The sequence below is a fragment of the Ambystoma mexicanum genome, chromosome 7p (genome assembly GCF_040938575.1).
Source record: "Ambystoma mexicanum isolate Mex_15411 chromosome 7p, UKY_AmexF1_1, whole genome shotgun sequence".
Classification (NCBI taxonomy): domain Eukaryota; kingdom Metazoa; phylum Chordata; class Amphibia; order Caudata; family Ambystomatidae; genus Ambystoma; species Ambystoma mexicanum.
Genome location: NC_090939.1, coordinates 150,983,259 through 151,000,382, shown reverse-complemented (window position 1 = coordinate 151,000,382; position 17,124 = coordinate 150,983,259). Strand labels below are relative to the sequence as shown.

Genomic DNA, 17,124 nt, shown 5'->3' with positions numbered 1-17,124 from the left:
CTAGGCTCTCCTTTTCCGCTTGGGAGTAGGCTTGTTCTGTCGGGGTTAAGCTCTTGCTGGCGTATGCGACCACGAATATGTTTGTCGGTTCTAGCGGGTCAACTTGCGTTAGTATGGCGCCCAGACCTACGGGGCTGGCGTCCACTATCACTTCGGTGTGCCTTTTGGCGTCGTAGTACGCCATGTCCTCTGCTTTGGAGATGGCATCACGGATCGCCTCAAATGCCTTTTGACAGTCCGTGGACCAAGTGTATGGTTGATCCTTGCGCGTTAGGAGGCGCAGCGGGTTACTGATGGTTGCGTAGTCCTTTAGGTATTTGGAGCAGTAGCTGGCCAGTCCTAAGAAAGAGCGAAGTTCCGTCGTGTTCGTTGGGGGTGTAGCTGAGTTGAGTGCCGCCACTTTCTCCGGGTCTGGTCGCATCCCTTTGTCGGAGAATATGTGGCCGAAAAATCGTAGGGAGCCTCAACTCGCATTTGGTTTTGTTGAGCGTTAGTCCTGCCTCTTGCAGTGCAGCGCACACTCTATGGAGAGCAGTGTCGTGCTCTTCCTGTGTCTTTCCAAATACGAGGACGTCGTCGGAGTACTTTAGGCAGTTGGGCACGTGCCTGATGACTCTGTGTATTTCCTCCTGGAATATTTCTGCGGCGGAGGATATCCCGAAGCTAAGTCTCTTATATTGAAATAAGCCCAGGTGTGTAACGAATGTCGTGATGTACCTGGATTCGGGCTCGATCTCTATCTGATGATAGCCTTTGGTGAGGTCCAGTTTCGAGAAGACCTGGGCCCCGTGGAGCAGGTGTATCATGTCCGTGATTCTGGGCGCCTGGTGTCTTTCCCTTTCGATGGCCACATTGGCCCTCCTCATGTCGACACACAGGCGTATGGATCCGTCCGGTGACTTCTTGGGGACGGGAACGATGGGGGACACCCATGGAGTGGGTCCTGAGACAGGTTCAATAACATTGAGTTTAATTAGTTTGTCCAGCTCCTCCTCGACCTGGTGTTGTATATTTATCGGAATGCCCCTGTAGTGCTGGGCTACGGGCGGTATCTTCGGGTTTATGTGCAACTGTACCTTGCGGTGCTTTAGTTTTCCTATGCCTTTGAATAGGTTGGGGAATGTTTGCTCGATGGCATCCGGTCTGGCAAAGTATTTGTGGGCCATTAACTGATACAGGATGTGCACCAAACCCATCTCAACGGCAGTCTTGAAACTGAGAATGCACCTGCTGTTGGCTTCCGTCTTCAGGATGTGTAGCGTGATTTTTGCGGCGTGCGATTTGTGCACGCACCATGCTGATATGGTTCCTTTGCATGGCAGCGGGGTCGTGGCACCGTAGGGGTATATGTCCACTGACGCCTTTCGGATTTTTGGGGGGCTGGGGAGCGAGTTGTACGCCTGTTCACTTATTATATTAACAGTTGCCCCCGTGTCTATGAGGAATTCTAACGGTGTGTTGTTTACTTGAAGCTGGAGCGTTGGGCTGTGCTGGGTGGCTGTGGCGTTGTTGAGAGCCCACACATACCCTTTTTTCCGTTGATCATCCTCTGATGATTGGGATTCGCTGCCTGATGGGGATCTCATCTCGATGTACCGGACGAACCGTCTTCTTTGCGATCGCCTCGATCCGTCCGGGGGCCTTCTGTCGTCTCTGGTGTAGGCGCTCCTTCGTGGTTTTTCTTCTCTCCTGGGTCCCGGCTGGTCTTCCTCACCTCTGCCTGCTGGTGGGCTGTGTCGCGAGCTTCTCCTTCTCTCTAGATGTCTCGTTTTGCTGGGTCCCTGCCCCGGTGGATTTTTGCATACGGCTCTGTAGTGGTCCATTCCGCCACATGCGGCGCACATTTGTCCAATTGCAGGGCAGTCCCCCGCGTGCGGATACTCGAATCCGCATCTGTAGCACGTGGCGTCCGTACCTTTCCCACTCTGTGAGGGGGCCGTGTATAGTTTATTGATGGTCTCAGCGGTCGGTGGCGGGTGTTGAATGGTGACTTTGCCTAGACTGTCGAGTTGCGACTCCACTGCTGCTTCCATCCTGGCAAGTGCAAGGATTTCCTCCAGGGACCTTTGTTTCTGGAGAAGCTGTTTCCTAAATGGCTGTGAGATGCAGCCTGCTATGACTTGAGATCTTAACGCCTCGTCATTAGAGTACTTATGGAACTCACAGTACTTTAGCTTGATGCGTAGGCGCATCACGAAATTGTCGAGGGATTCCCCTTTCTCCTGTCGCATGGTGTGAAAGACGTGGCGCTCATAGTCAATGTTTGAATGGGGCGTGAAGTATTCTGATAGCTTTCCATATAGTTCCACATAAGTGACGGTGTCAACGTTCATCAGTTCGCCTGCGATGTCCCTGACAGCGGGGCCTACTGTCATGAAGAGGGTGTTTTTCAGCATTACGTTGTCTATCAGCACTATTGCCCCCGTGTAGAATTTGAAGTCCCTGAGCCATATGACCCATCTGGGTCCTAGGTTAGAAGTGTCTCTCACATCAAATGGGCCCGGTAGTGGTAGGTTATGGGCAGCCGTACCTGAAGTCGGTGCCTGTTGATTTCCATCGTTCGCTGCTCCAGAACCATCTGACGAGGAGGCTACGGGGCTTGCTGGGCCTGACATGGTCGCTGTGACGGTAGCGCCGTGTGGCAATGTGCCGCCTCTTTTCTGGCTCTAGCTTGCCCTTGTGACCCTCACGGGCTGGTGCGTGACGGCGGTGCCGTGTGGCGATGTGCAGCCTCTTTGCCGGCTCTGGCTTGGCTGGTGCGTGTGCTGGCCTTATTGATATTATTTATTTATTTATTTTTTTCTTTCGTGGGGCCCACCTCTGAGCCTCCCGCCGGTCGCGTGTTGAAGTGGGGGTGGGGGGCGGGACCCTGGCAACTTGCCTCCGGGCCCGCGCGTGCTTTTGCAGGCGCCTCCGCACCCGCTCCCTCGCGGCTCCTAATGCTGCGGCCGCTCGCGACTGCGGCCTCTCAGCTGGTTATGGGAGGTGCGCCGACGCGCCACGCCGCTCGACTGCGGACCTCCGCGGTACTCCCGTGGCGCTGCGCCGATGCGCCTCACCCGCTCTCCTGCGGGTCCCTGAAGTACGAGTGGGTACGCGTACCCCTCGTCGCCAGTTGTGGGGTTTTACGCGGATCCCCGAACCGCGTAATGAGTCACACGGGAGCCGGGGATTCGTGCGACCGCTTTATTCCCTTACACATAAAGAACTGCCCTTTCTGGTCCCCGCCCCCTCCCTAGCCCAACGTCACTTCCCTACCCGGGAACTGAGACCGCAACGGCGGTCTGCCCACACAACGATGTGGGCGGGCTGCATAGCCCTGATTAACAATCCGACACAATTCTTTATAGCATATAGGTGCTGTAAAATGTACAGTGCGGCTAGAGGATAATTTTGGGAAAGTTGCTTGCTCATATTCACGGCAGGGGAAGTATCCCCCCAAAATGAAAATCAAAATTTGGCACCCATGAACCCACAGTGTCAGCACAACAGCTGTTCTTTAGTTTGAAGAACTTCCCCCCTTGGGTTAAGTCACCTGTTTCTTACATGTATCTTTTCTGTTTGATTTGTTTTGTCCCTGGTTTTTTTAAACCCTCATGAACTGGCTCACCACTCGTTCCCCTCTTCAAGCTATTGTACAGTAACCCTTTCTATGAAAGACTCTCATCTGTACATGTGTTATTCTTCATTTCTGATCGAAATTGACATCCCTATTCCTCAAATAAATACAAATAAATATACGCACCAGGGATGCAATCCTGCAACAAATGACACTTCTTGTGCTTCAAACAAAGAAATATTCAGTTTTTTCAACTGCATTTTGCATTTGATACCTGTATGCTACACAACATCAATGCATTTGCATCACTAAACTTTGCATAATCATGTAACTGCTGCGCCCTGTTACCTTAGGGTATGCTTGCGCATTACAGATAATAAAACAAACAAACAAACATTTGTTTAACATTTTCTGGCAGGTCTTCCCAGTTGATGATAACGGGGACCCTACACATTATTGGAAAAGGACCCCCCCTCCCCACGCTTCTTCAGTCGGTCATGTAAGACATGGCCATACAACAAATAAACTGTCTTAAAATCAGAATCAAGTATACCCATTTTAAAAGGCAAAAAGTCATAATTTATCTCTTTTCAATACTTTTTTCTGTCAGTTATAGATGCAAGAACACCCATTTTAAGAATTATAATGAATTTTGTTTTCATTTTAAGAAGACAAGAACATTGGGTTCATGAGTTCCAAAGGCCACAAATGGTTACCATAAATGGGCCAGGAGTGGGTAAAATTAATTGAAACGTATTTGGTGTTATTTTGCAGCTGGGAGATGATCTGAAACCAGTTTGTGGTATGGTGGGGAGTGAGGAGTGGGGTTCTGGAACATATTGCTCAGAATGAGCAATATGCAGGGGGATTCCCAACATTAAATAGAAGTCAAAGGGCTCCTTCTTGAAAACTTTAGCATTGTCCAGGTTTAACATGTAGGTATCTTCAATTATTTAATGAGGTCTGCCTTTTTGCTTAATCGACTTTTGTTGTTTTAATATTGGAAGGGTTGAATTTTGAACATGGAACCTTTAACTGTGACCTATTCTTCTCCCATCCAGTATTGACCACAGTCCAGGATTCAGATGGACCGACATCACAGGGCGACACTGACAATCCCCTAGAAGGTAAGATGTGTGTTAATAGGGATAGATGTTGGCATTCCATTCCCACAATCATCTAACGCGTGGGGCCATATTATGATGGGCATCAAGAAATTATTGATTAGAGTTTGGCTGTGTCTGTCCAGTTCTAGTCTTACCCATGATACTGATCTATCTGTGCACATGGAGCAGACTGATCAGAAATTCATAAATATATGTGGTGAAAGCCATGTGAAACGGCTACAGCGGTTATCAGCTCCATTGGTGTCTGCATGTGTCCGCCGGAGAAGCAAGAAGCCTGCAGACGTCAACCTGCTGTGACAAATCAGGAAAGTTGAAACTGGGTGTTTTACAGCGCTGCTGTGTTTAATAAACAAGGCCTTTTTCCCCCTTTAGGAAAGTTGAATCTGGATGTTTTACATTGCTGCTGTGTTTAAAAAACGATGGGCCCTTTTTCCGGTTTAGGAAAGTTGAATCTGGGTGTTTTACATTGTGGTAACCGTGATACTGTTCACTGTGGCCCATTAGGCTCTCTCCCACTCTCTATGGCCCACATCCCGCGAGGGGTGCAACTGTACTGTTGTGATTCACTTGTTTTCTCCTCCTGTGTTTCCCTATTGTGTCTTACTTTATTGGTTGTGACACTGCCCCTCCCCCCCTGCACATCCTGAGTTGTGTGTCGCTTGGTTTTGCGTCTCTCTCGGTTCTCTCGTGCCCTTCTCCTCCCACCTTCCTCCTTTGCACCTTCTATGGTGCTCTCTGTATCTCCAATCTTCTCTAACTGCTGCTCTATCACCTATCCTATCCCTCTCACTAAGACTGAAAAGAAGACGTTCAAGAAGGACATAATAGTTGCCAGCCCTGACCTCTCTATCGCTGATAGCTACATCAGTGCTTCCTCCAGACAGACTCTCAACCGACATCTTCTTTGTCGTTCCCTCACCGGGCCTATGGACCCCTCCTCATATGGACTCGGCTCTCTCTCCTATCTCCTCCTCTCCCATTAATGGTGGCACTCAGTGACTTGTTCCATTCCTCCAAGACCATAATTAATGTCTACTTGAATGGTACTGTCTTGGTCCAGGGCCCTCAACACAATCTCCTCATTTTTGGTAGGTGTCTCCTGTGTCTTATCAGCTTCCTGCCTTCTCCTGCTACTCATATTAGCACCTCTCTGGCCCCTCTGCCTCTTCCTTCCTCCGCCTCCTTTCTGGCACCTTCCTCCTCCTCTTTAGGTACCTTGTCACCACCTTCTATCACCTCTCTCCACTCTCGAGCACCTCTACCACTTCCACCGAGTTTACCTTGAGCCTCTACCCCCCGCAAGTCTTTCAAATGTGGCAACCTACTCCATGTTATCACCTAACTCTCGCCCCGCTGTCAAACACTCATCTGACATCTGCCACCTCCTTGACAAGCTTGACCTGGATGTCCTCGCTTTTAATGAGACATGGTTCACGGACACCTCTGTCACTAGTTATGACGCTCTCCTCCCTGATAGATGCAAGATTTTCGCTCTGCCCAGAACCAACCGACCCGGAGGGATAGTAGCTCTCATCTTTCCGTAGTGGGTCCCTGCCTCTGTCATTCCTATGCAGGCCTACCCCTCATTTGAATGCCTGGTTTTCAGGCTCTTTATCTCTCCTGGCATCTCTCTGACTGTGCCCACCATCTGTAGGCCAACTGGCCAGGCTGCCCTCTTCCTCTCAGAATGGGCTGATCTCTCCTTACCTCTACCTCTCGACTTCTCCTCCTCTGAGAACTCAACATCCACATGGATGCATCTGATCCCTCCACAGGGTTCTTCCACAACCTCTGCGACTCTCTCTCTCTCCATTTTACCCTCTGGCCTGACACACACTGCCGGAAACACCTTGGATGTTCATGTCTCCTCAGACATCTCTCTTTCATGGCCACTGGCCAGGAACCACAGACCCAACAACATAGAGGGTCCAGTTGGACCCAGTCCTGGCGCCTTTGGCACCATGCTCATGAATAAGTGTGCACTGCACACTTTTATTTTTGTGCAGGGTGCTTGTCTCCCCTGCAGGGGCCTCCACATGCATCCAGTTTGCGCGTGGCCTTGAGAAGGAGCTGGGCTGCACATGCAGCATCCTTTACGAGTGGAACAGTGGGGCCATGTGTCGAAACTAAGGGGTGTGGCCAGAGCCAGACTATTTAAGCCTGCCCCGCCCGCAGGCAAGCGCTTCGCGTTAATCTGCTTATGGCATCGTAACGCTCACTGCCGCCTGAGCGCATCCTTGCCTGCTTCCAGCTACCGCAGCCTGAGCGCATCCTTACCTGTTTCCAGCTACCGCAGGCAGAGCGCATCCTTACCTGCTTCCAGCTACTGCAGCCTGAGCGCATCCTTACCTGCTTCCAGCTACCGCAGCCTGAACGCATCCTTACCTGTTTCTAGCTGACGCAGGCAGAGCACATCCTTACCTGTTTTCAGTTTACGGCCAGCATCATCGTAGACCCAGGCATTCTTCATCCTCTTGGAGACCTACGGAACGCAGCGTTCATGGCGACATCATTTCTCCACGAGCAATCCATCGGAAGACTGAACCTGCAAGAGAAAGAGATAAAGACAGGTTAGAATTTGCAAAAGACATTAAATTTAAGGTTGCGCTTTGACAAATCCTCACGCTAGACCTTAAATCAACACTCACTTTCCGTCGGAGCGTTGCAAACTCCATTCTCTTCTCATTGGGGCCCGCTACATGCACCGCAACTCCCGCTGGGCCGCTTTTCACCTATTGGGAGAAAGTGGAGGAAAGACATTATCGAAAACGATAAGGACAATAATCAAGAATCAACACTACAATATCCAAAAGCCAAAAGACACTTACCTTAAGAGTGGTTCAGCCACAGCCGGTCTGGGCTGCCACGCACATGGGCCAGTGAAGGAACTCGGTCTATCAAACGCACCCCTGCAGTGAGAAGCAGGACGGAGAGCTCGCCATCATCAATAAACAGGTGAGACTATATGGGTCGGCGCACGCTCACCACATACTGGGAAGAAGGGTTCGTGCGAGACAGCAATCATATCGCAGCATTCTCACGTTCTCTCATATCCTCACAGGGGCAGTCCCAACAACCAGCGCAGTCCATAGCACACAAGTTGGGGAAGAAGCCTGACAAGGGGAATCCACTTCAAGGAAGGGCTGCAACCGTGCCCCAATGACCCCGCAGAGACCAAGTGAGGGTAACTCTCTCTCTCTAACCCTCTCACTACTCCTCTCTCTTGGACTGACCATGTCCTTTTTTCCTCACACCTGCTGTCCCCCCGGCAAAGCCCACGCCAACACTGCCACCTACTTTCTCGATCATTCAGCCCATGAAGCATGTGTCAGTTGATGCCGTGGCCTCCACCTTCTCTGCTCCTCCTATTCCTGCGGCTGACTCAGACCCTGACATAGCCCTCTCTAATCTGTATCTTGCCATTTCCATCACTCTGGACTTCCTTGCCCTTGCCATGAGAATCCGTCTGAAGCCTACTTCCAAGTGCAACTCTTGGTATGACTCTGACCTCGCCGCCCTGAAACGCAAGTACAGGGTTGCTGGGAGAAAGTGGAGGTCTTCGGGTTCATCCTCTGACAAACTGACCTGTCGCCTGCTCCCGAGGCAATACAGACTTTTATAAAAACATGTCCAAACTCTTTAAAATCTGCAAGGAGCTGGCCAATCCTTCTGCAGTCTCCACCTCACTCTGTACGGCCCTGGCTTCTCACTTCACTACTAAAACTCAGGACATCCTGTCCTCGTTTTCCTCTTACACTCCCTGTACCGCTCCCGGCCCCCCTCCGGCCGCCTCTCCCTCTCCTCCTCCTTTCTCCTCTTTGTCTCTGATAACACCCGAATATGTTTCAAGACAATTCAGATCTATGAATGTGTTGTCCAAACAGGTGCTCCCATGCTCCTCCGGAACCATCAACAACCACATTGACATCTTCGCGCCAGCCTTGGTCGATTTCTGCAACCACTCTTGAGCCACTGATGCTTTTCCCCTCTCTCCTCAAGCACTCCCTTGTGCAACCCCTCCTTAAAAAGCCTTCTGATCCTACCTCTTCGGCTAACTATCGGCCGAAATCTATCACTCCTTTCCTGGGCATACATCTGGAAAAGCTGGCCATCTCCCAGCTTAGTCTTAACACTGAAACTGTTGGCTGTCTGCATGACCACCAGTTTGGCTTCGGAGTAGCCAGAGGCAAGGAAACTGCTCTCCTGAAGAGCCGTGAAGATCATCTCTCCAATCTCGACACCAGCACCCCTTCAGTCTTCATCCTCCTTGACCTTTCCTCTGATCAGGATGGTGTGATTTACCGTGTCGAAAGCAAACGATTCTGTGAGAACCTGGGCATCACAGATCAGGTCCTGGAGTGGCTGACCTCTTTCCTCCCGGACCGACCCTCCTAGGTCCAACTTGGGTCCTTTCTCTCCACCACCTCTCTCTCCACACATGGTGTTCCCCCGGGCTTTAACCTCTCACTCTGGCTCTTCAATCTTAATGTGGCCACCTAATTTCCACCTTCTGCTCCAACTGTCAGTGTTATGTGGATGACACGCAGCTCTCTTTCCGGCTCCCTACAGCCTCCTCTCCTCTCTTGCACATTCCAGACTATCTGCGATTCAGGATAGGTGCGCCTCCAACGATCTCTGCCTTAATGCCAGTAAAACAGAGATCCTTCTCATTGGGACCCCTGCCCCCACTTTCCCTCTCTCACTCTGGCCCCCCTCCATGGGCACCCTTCATTTGCCTTCCTGTGAGGCAAAAAACCTTGGCGTCATCTTCGACACCACTCTTTCCTTCTCTCCTCACATCACAGATCTTTCCAAGAAGGCCCACTACCAGCTGCACCTCCACAGAGGTACTCTTCCTTTTCTCACTTTCCCCCAGAATCTCATTGTCTCCAGAGCTCTGGTTCTCTCCAGGTTGGACTACTGTAATAGCCTCTTTCTGAATTTGCCTTCCTCTACTCTCCGCTCTCTGCAACTAATCCATAACAGGACTGCAAGACTTATCCTCGGTCTCAAGCCCAGGGACCGTATCTCTCCAGCCCTTAAATTTCACCAATGGCTCCCAATGGCTGCAAGGATCAAGTTCAAGACCCTCTGCATTGTCCAGAAGGCTTTCTGGGGCTGGTGCCCGCTCTACATTCAACACTCTCCTCCTAAATACCTTCCTTCTAGAGTCCTTCAATCTGCTGCCTCCAACTCTGAGTGTCAGCCGCTTCGCCAGGCAGAGAGTAGGGGGCATATCACTTTCCTCTGCATGGGCTACATCCTTGACCTTGTTGACAGAAATCTGTTACTTTCAAGAAACCTTCAAGGCAGAAAACGTAAGACCAGGAAACAAGGATAAAGAATTCTGCATTGTGTGTCAGAGATATAGAGGGTCCTCCCGGGTAACTGACGAAGGGGGGAGGAGCAGCAGACGCTGTGGTATCGTCCTCGGCTCCAGGAACAAAGGAGCGACAGAGAACAACACAGCCATTGAATTGGGGAGACCGGTCTCTGTTGAAGTCAAGGTTGCAAGCAGCAACATTGTAAAGTGAGCGCTGGAAGGAACATTGTTGACCACGTATGATGAAAGATGCCAGTGAAGCTAAATTGCTGGTGAATAAATTGTGTGAAGTGAATCGAAGTGGTCCTGCGACGGTTTAAGCAAATCCCATTGCACATTCGAAAGTCTTTGTTTCTGGTATCAAAAGGGGATCTGAGCCCGGACGAGGGGGATCCATGGTCCGAGCCCAAATGAGGGAGACCAATCTTGAATTTGTGAAAGTGAAACCTTGACAAAGGAAAGGAACTTTTGTGTTTTGCCTGCTGCATCAGGCCCTCTGCATTAAGAGACTGTCATTGCGAGAGAGATTTTGGCGGAAGGCCCTGATGCCTATGTGTTGAACTGTTACCTCGTGACCAAGAAGCTAGAGTGTGTGCGAAGCTTACACGTGCCGCCTTACCCTGTGCTGAAAAGGTGGGGAAGGGAAGCTAACTGCCCAAATATCCAGACATAATTTCTTGAACACTTTTCTTTTGCATATATTGTTATCCCACACCATTTTGTATTTAGAAGTAAGGATTGGCAATAGGTTTATTAGTATAGGCCCTTTTATTTTGACAGACTCCACTAGGACTGCGTTATTATTATTAGATGGTCGTAGCTTGCTCCCATCCTTAGATTTAGGTTTAGATAGGCGTTTTACCAACCCATTGAAGTTCAATAAACACCCTTGAACTGTGATCACTTGTGTTTGTCTTCACTGTTTGATACCCTGCCTTCCTTACAGTACCTGGATCCTCTTGATCGGTCTCCCCCACACTGCCTGTCGCGCACTAGGGGCTGTAACTGTAATCTCTACAGTGCCCCGCCTCCCTGCACTTACCCAGAGCTGCGCTGCCCTGGCTGCACATACTCAGAGCTATGCTGCCCTGATTGCACTTTCCCCACCCCTCTTGCACTTTGCCCGTCCCCTTCCCCTGCACTTTTCATTACCGCACTTGCACGATCTGAATGACACAAGGCCTAGCAAGATCGTTTGTCTTGTCCTTCCTTCCACCCTCCCTTGTCGTGTCGCACCTAGAAACACATGTGTACAGGCGCGTTATAAATGACTTATCATATCATACTCACCTGTATTTCCATGCCTTGCACCACCCAGGCATGCAGTACATGCGTGTGAGCCCAGCACAGAGCTTAAGTGGCAGCCACCATAGCACAAAATGTTACTGCCAGTTTCAAGGCTTGAATCCAGGCATAATCGATGGAAGTTAAGCCATTCAATGGTCCTCAGACTGATCGATTGCTGGCTGCATATAGACCCCATGTGGCTACTCTGGTTCCAAGCCTTCCAGAAAGAGACTGTTGGTGAGTTGCTTTACTCACAGTGGAACACATCATGCAGCAAAGCAAAGCGTGAACTAGCGTTCGGTTCACATGTGCTTCAGTATTGATATAGGTGTACCTCGGAATTCATTCATTGCATGAGACAGACAGGCAAGCACACTACCACCTACATGCATGATACATTTAGCCCGTTCACACATGCAGGTGTGCCATTCAATGAAATATTGGCTCCTGCCTTTCATTTGTATGACCAACTTCCGACCTATGCTACCCATGTGTAATATGACAACACGTAGCCTTTTGAAGGAAAGCATGAGGGCATTTACTTAGTAACTGAATGAAAAATATTTAAAATAACGAATGAATGCCGATGACCAATAGCAGCCTCACCTGAAAGGGGAAGTACAGATGTAAGACCAACCCATTGACTGAAACCTTCCTTTCCAGTAGCCCTTCACCCTGTGGGCACCACCTCTTTGCCAGAAAAAAGCAAAAAACTTTGGGGTAATCTTCAACCCCAAACTGTTATTGGAACCCCCTCAGCAAAAGATAAAACTTCCAACTCTTCAGGTTGAAAAACGTAACCCCCTCCTGATCTGGTGTGTTCCTTGTGTGTGCGGTCTGTAGACTGTGCCCCCTTCAGCCTGTGTGGTCTGAGTTTTCTTAGCGGCCTTCAGACCTCGAACGCCTTGCTTAGGCCGTCCACATGCCACACCCTCTAACGGCCTACACACGGAAGGCTGCAAACAAAAGGCCGCCTCCCAAACGTACGTCTATAGGGGGCTCGGCCTAGATGGTAGACGAAAGAGTGCGCAAAGCGCAGCAGGTAATTGAGGTGTGGATAGGCAGGAGTTGGGGACCACACAGCTGTGGGGAGCCCAGGTGGTAGAAATGGAAAGGGGAGAGTGACAGTAAAAAAAGGCCAACCAGGCGGATGCAGCCTTTTCGTCCTGAAATCTGCGGGGTTGTCCTTTTTGTTAGAAGCCTTCAGACCCTGATTCATTCCTTGATTCTCCACTGCAAAGGCTCTTGTAACAGCTCGACCTCGTATAAACTCACCGCCCAGGGTGGGTGTAAATACAGGATCACATTTCCAATCTGCAATCCCTCAGCTGGCTCCCGATTGAACAAAGATGCACATTTGAAGTCCTTGGCAAGAAGCATATGTCACTATGTGGCCCGCATCAGCCTACCTAAAGACCTGGTTTACCACCTACAACTCACCTGGATTCGGCCAACCGCCACTTCTCTGTGCCCAGAGATGCAATTAAGACTATGCTGGTGACAAAAGACTTACAGTTGTAGGTCCACACCTATTGGATAACTTACCAGAAGCAGCCTGTGCACCCCGGTCACTATTGAGCTTCAAAAATGGAGAGAAGACACTACTGGTCAGGTATCTGATGTTTCCATCCAATTACTATCAAAATGTATTAATTGAATTGCTTTTCCATCGAAAAGCATATTCATTGAATGAATTTCGATGGATAATTTCGATGGATGGTTAGGTTTAGGGTTAAGGTTAAGGCTAGGGTTAGATTTAGGGTTTGGGCTAGATTTAGGGCTAGAGTTCGGGTTAGATTAAGGGTTAGATTAAGGGTTGGTTTAGGGGTAGGGTTTAGGGTTACGGTTAGAGTTAGGGGTAGGGTAAGGGATAGGGTTGGGTTAGGGTTAGGGGGGTACCCTTGGGGTTGGGGGGAAGCCCCCACCCCCAATAAACAATAAGCACTAAAACGTTACATGAAGCTGGCCAGTGCCGAAATACTTTAAAGGTTTCAGGACTGGACAGCTGCATGTAACGTTATAACTGAAAAATAAATGCATCGAAATGCTATCTTTTACATTTAAAAGTACATTTCCAATGAAACTTGTCCATTCATATATTTGATGGACAAGATTCGATGGATATGTACTTTTAATTCAAAAGATAGCATTTCTATGAATATATTTTCGATGTTTTTTTTTCGATGGATTTTAATTTCGATGCCTTGACCTGGCTTTCTAACGTCCTTTGGATGCACTCATTTTTGTGATTTCAGCTTGTTACACTGTCCTCTTGTTCTATCTTGAAGATCGCCTGCATGTAAGTCATAATCAGTCTGTCTTCCTTTCTGGGCCATGTCCATCACTCCTTCCTTATCTCCCCTCCCTGCTATGTGCTTTTAAAGTGGCTTGTCACAATGTAGCACCAATAAAACAATACAATAAATAATAAATGCCATTGGTCTATAGAGTATATTACAGGTGTTCTTACAAAAGGTCCCTGTCTCTACTGCTCAAATGTTGACAAAGGTGATGTGCTTGTGTGCAATATAGGGCACGTGCACATGCAGTCATTGTCTGTTCATAATTTCCATAGCTGTGCCTATGCACACATCACCCTCAATAGCACACTGTACTGCTGGATGTGATTGAGAGTATGTTTTTACTGAACTTGTACTCTGACTACATTTCCTCACATAGTTAGAGGCTTAAGATGTCTGTTGTAATCTCAGCCACGTGGCTTATCCTCCTGACCCTGCATGGCATCCTTCTGCCATGCGCAGTGCGAGGTTGAGCAGGACCTCGTGGCACACAATTAAAAGTAAGCGCCATTTGAAGTAACCACCAAACCACTCTGGTAAAGTTAAGTTTATTCGTGCACCCCACAGCTATCACCCCAGTCTCCCAGTGTCACCAGTGTAATCATGACTGATGATGCCTACACGGTTCTACATGGAGCCAATCACATCACAACCATGCATGCACAGTAAACGTTCTAACTTGTCTAGGGAGGATAGCTCTGGGGCAACTCGCTCGCGCTATAAATAACCAATTGTAACTACATCACCGTGCCCAAGGAAATTCCAGCTGTGACCTGGATGGAGCCTCTGTCCCTTGAAATACAATAAAGCGCTTACTTGGATCAACTGTCGTCATTGGGCTGAGCAGGGCTCAGAACATTGTGCTGATGAGGTAACCCTAGCAAATTAACTGATGTGTACAGTTACTTTCAAGCGTTTTGTGCTAAAGATGCAGACGCCAACTGTGGGCAGCTTGTCACAGAATACTTTACATGAAGCCACAGTAACACCTGATGGAGGAAAGGGGTACTGTATCCTGTTAGCTTCCAGTGTACATAAGGTCCAACAATGGCTGTCACGTGTGTGTGAGTTAAGCAATACAGGAGCAAAACACAATTTTTGACTCAGAGGTCAGGCACCCAGGTCAGAAACTGAGCAAGACAACACATCAAGTAAGTGCCGTGAACAGAAAGGCTTATTATTATTAAATACTGTTTTAATACCTGCAATGCTGGTGCAGATAGACACTAGTGAGGAAACAGAACGTAGACCCACCCCCCAAGTTCCTGGCCATATCAGTTGAGCCGTCAATAGCATGTGAGGTCATGAAAGACCATTTTACATTTTATTTTGTGGCGCCTGGGGGTGAACGATTTTTCTGATGTGAGGAAGCTCTCTGCAGTCATATGTTGCCTGGGGACAGAGGCTTTGGCGATTATAAAGAAATGGAGAGATGTGGAAGCAACACAGGAACGTGAAGTGGGCTAGAGGGGAAGGAGATTTTCTGTTCAATAGAGCCGCGAGGAAACGGGACGCTCAATTTGGGAAACAAATATACATAGTATTGGAAAGATACAAATTATTTGCAAGAGCCCAACTGTCAAATGAATCAGAGGATGCTTTTGTGGCCAACATTAGGGGCTTACTAGCAACTTGTGAGTTTATAGGCGTTGAGGGTGAGTACAGATGTGACCAACTGATGATGTACATGTCCACTCTGAATATCCAAGAACGTTTATGGCATGCAAATAATCCATCCTCAAATCAAGCACTGTCAATTCCAAAGGTCATAGAATTTACTCCAACATGTTTGGAACAAATGCATGCTAAAGCAGGATGTGAAAATATACAAGTTCTGTATGAAGCAAGAGGAAGGTCACCGGAGTCTGATGATTTGAGCGAAGTAATCAGTGTTCTAAGGAAAGAAGAGAATGGGAATATCTGTAAAGGCGCATCATGGTTAGTTAGGAAAAATGTGTGTTTGATGTGGTTTCGAAAACCACACCAACAGCACTAAAGAGTGTCCAGCATCGATAACAGGCTGCATGTGTGGGGCGTTGAAAGGGAATTTTGGCAGGGTTTGCGGGATAAAGTAGACAGTAGGAGGGAAGACTACAGATAACAAAGGATAGGTAAGGAGAGGTGAAGCAGAGGGAACATATTGCAATAAAGTAGTATGAATTAGCTGTGTCGACAAGGAGAAAGACAAAGGGTGCCAACCACCTATGACCGGAGTGAGGGTGGTGGGAACAACTGTGGAAATGTTGGTGGATTCCGTGTCTACATACACTTTAATAGTAGAGCTGATTAAGAGGCAAATATGGGCAAACACTGACCATCATTTTTGCAGTAGTGACATAAAGCGTAAAGCAAATGCAGGGGGATCGATTGAGATGTTCGGTATGTCGAAGACACAATGGCACAAATAGATAGTGTTAAAAGCCCATATATATGCAGGGATTGTTGGAGATTGCTTGTTGGGGTGGTGACAGTAAAGCAAGTTGAGTATGGCACTCCATGCAGGCAAGAGCAAACTTGCAGTACAGGAATATGTCAGTATGGCATTCACAATAGAGGTGACTGAGCGAGTCCAGAGAGTCTTTTCTACTCATGAAAGGGCAACTGAAAGGGTTGGGCCATAAGATAAAATCATGGAGGATGAAGAAGAAGATGAACCTGAAGTTTCATCAACAGGGGTAAAATATGGTGCAAGGGAAGTCCCTGAGGAATTAATTGATCTTCACTCAAAACTGCAAGACCTGTATGAATGTTTACAATCTGCAAGTGGACTAGATACGTCCCCTGAATACGAGTTTGAAAAACCAGATCCAGCAGAACATGCTGATTTGGGTTATAGAAAACTTATGAACAAAGTTACAGAATTTATGGGATGGGGTAGGAACTCACCTGTATACCAGGATGATGATATGACAGATATTTTGTCAGGAGGTCCTAAACCAGATCCCATACTTCCCTTTCATATTGCCTTGCAAAGGAGTGTAAATGCTGCTTGGGAAAAACCTGAATCCATTCCAGCAGTGAATAAAAAATATGTGGCAAAATACAGACCTTGTAACTCTGATCCAGAGTACTTGAGTAAGCATCCATCTCCTGAGAACCTGGTAGTTCAGGCAGCCACATCAACAAAAAATGCTGCACACCCTACAATTCCCCCTGATAGGGATGACAAAAAAGATCGATGCATGGTCGAAAAAGGTTTTTGCATCGGGGAGCATGGCTCTAAAATCCACAAATGTATCTTGCACTCTGGCGAGATTCACTTATACTCTGTGGGACTGCATGTCAGCGGCAGCTCAACACATCCCGGAAGGAGAGAAACGTGATGGTTTTCTATCCATAATAAAGGATGGCAAAGAGGCTTCGGGGGAATGCCTTCAAGCAAGTTTGGACACAGCTGACAGTATCAGCAGGTCCATGGCGTCTAGCGCAGTGCTACGCAGCTTTGCGTGACTAAGGAAGTCAGGATCCGCACCAGATGTTCAATCTAGACTTCTTAATATGCCATTTGACGGCTCAAGGTTGTTTGGC

At 48.4% G+C, this 17,124-nt stretch overlaps 1 protein-coding gene across 1 annotated transcript in view; it reads left to right on the top strand.

The window, feature by feature from the left end:
• Positions 1 to 17,124, top strand: part of LOC138525768 (prolactin receptor-like) — a 1,166,304-nt gene that overhangs the window by 181,598 nt on the left and 967,582 nt on the right. Inside the window, exon 2 of the mRNA XM_069635962.1 lies at positions 4,621 to 4,686. The gene's annotated coding sequence lies outside the window, so the exon portion shown is untranslated. The remainder of the gene's footprint in view (positions 1 to 4,620; positions 4,687 to 17,124) is intronic.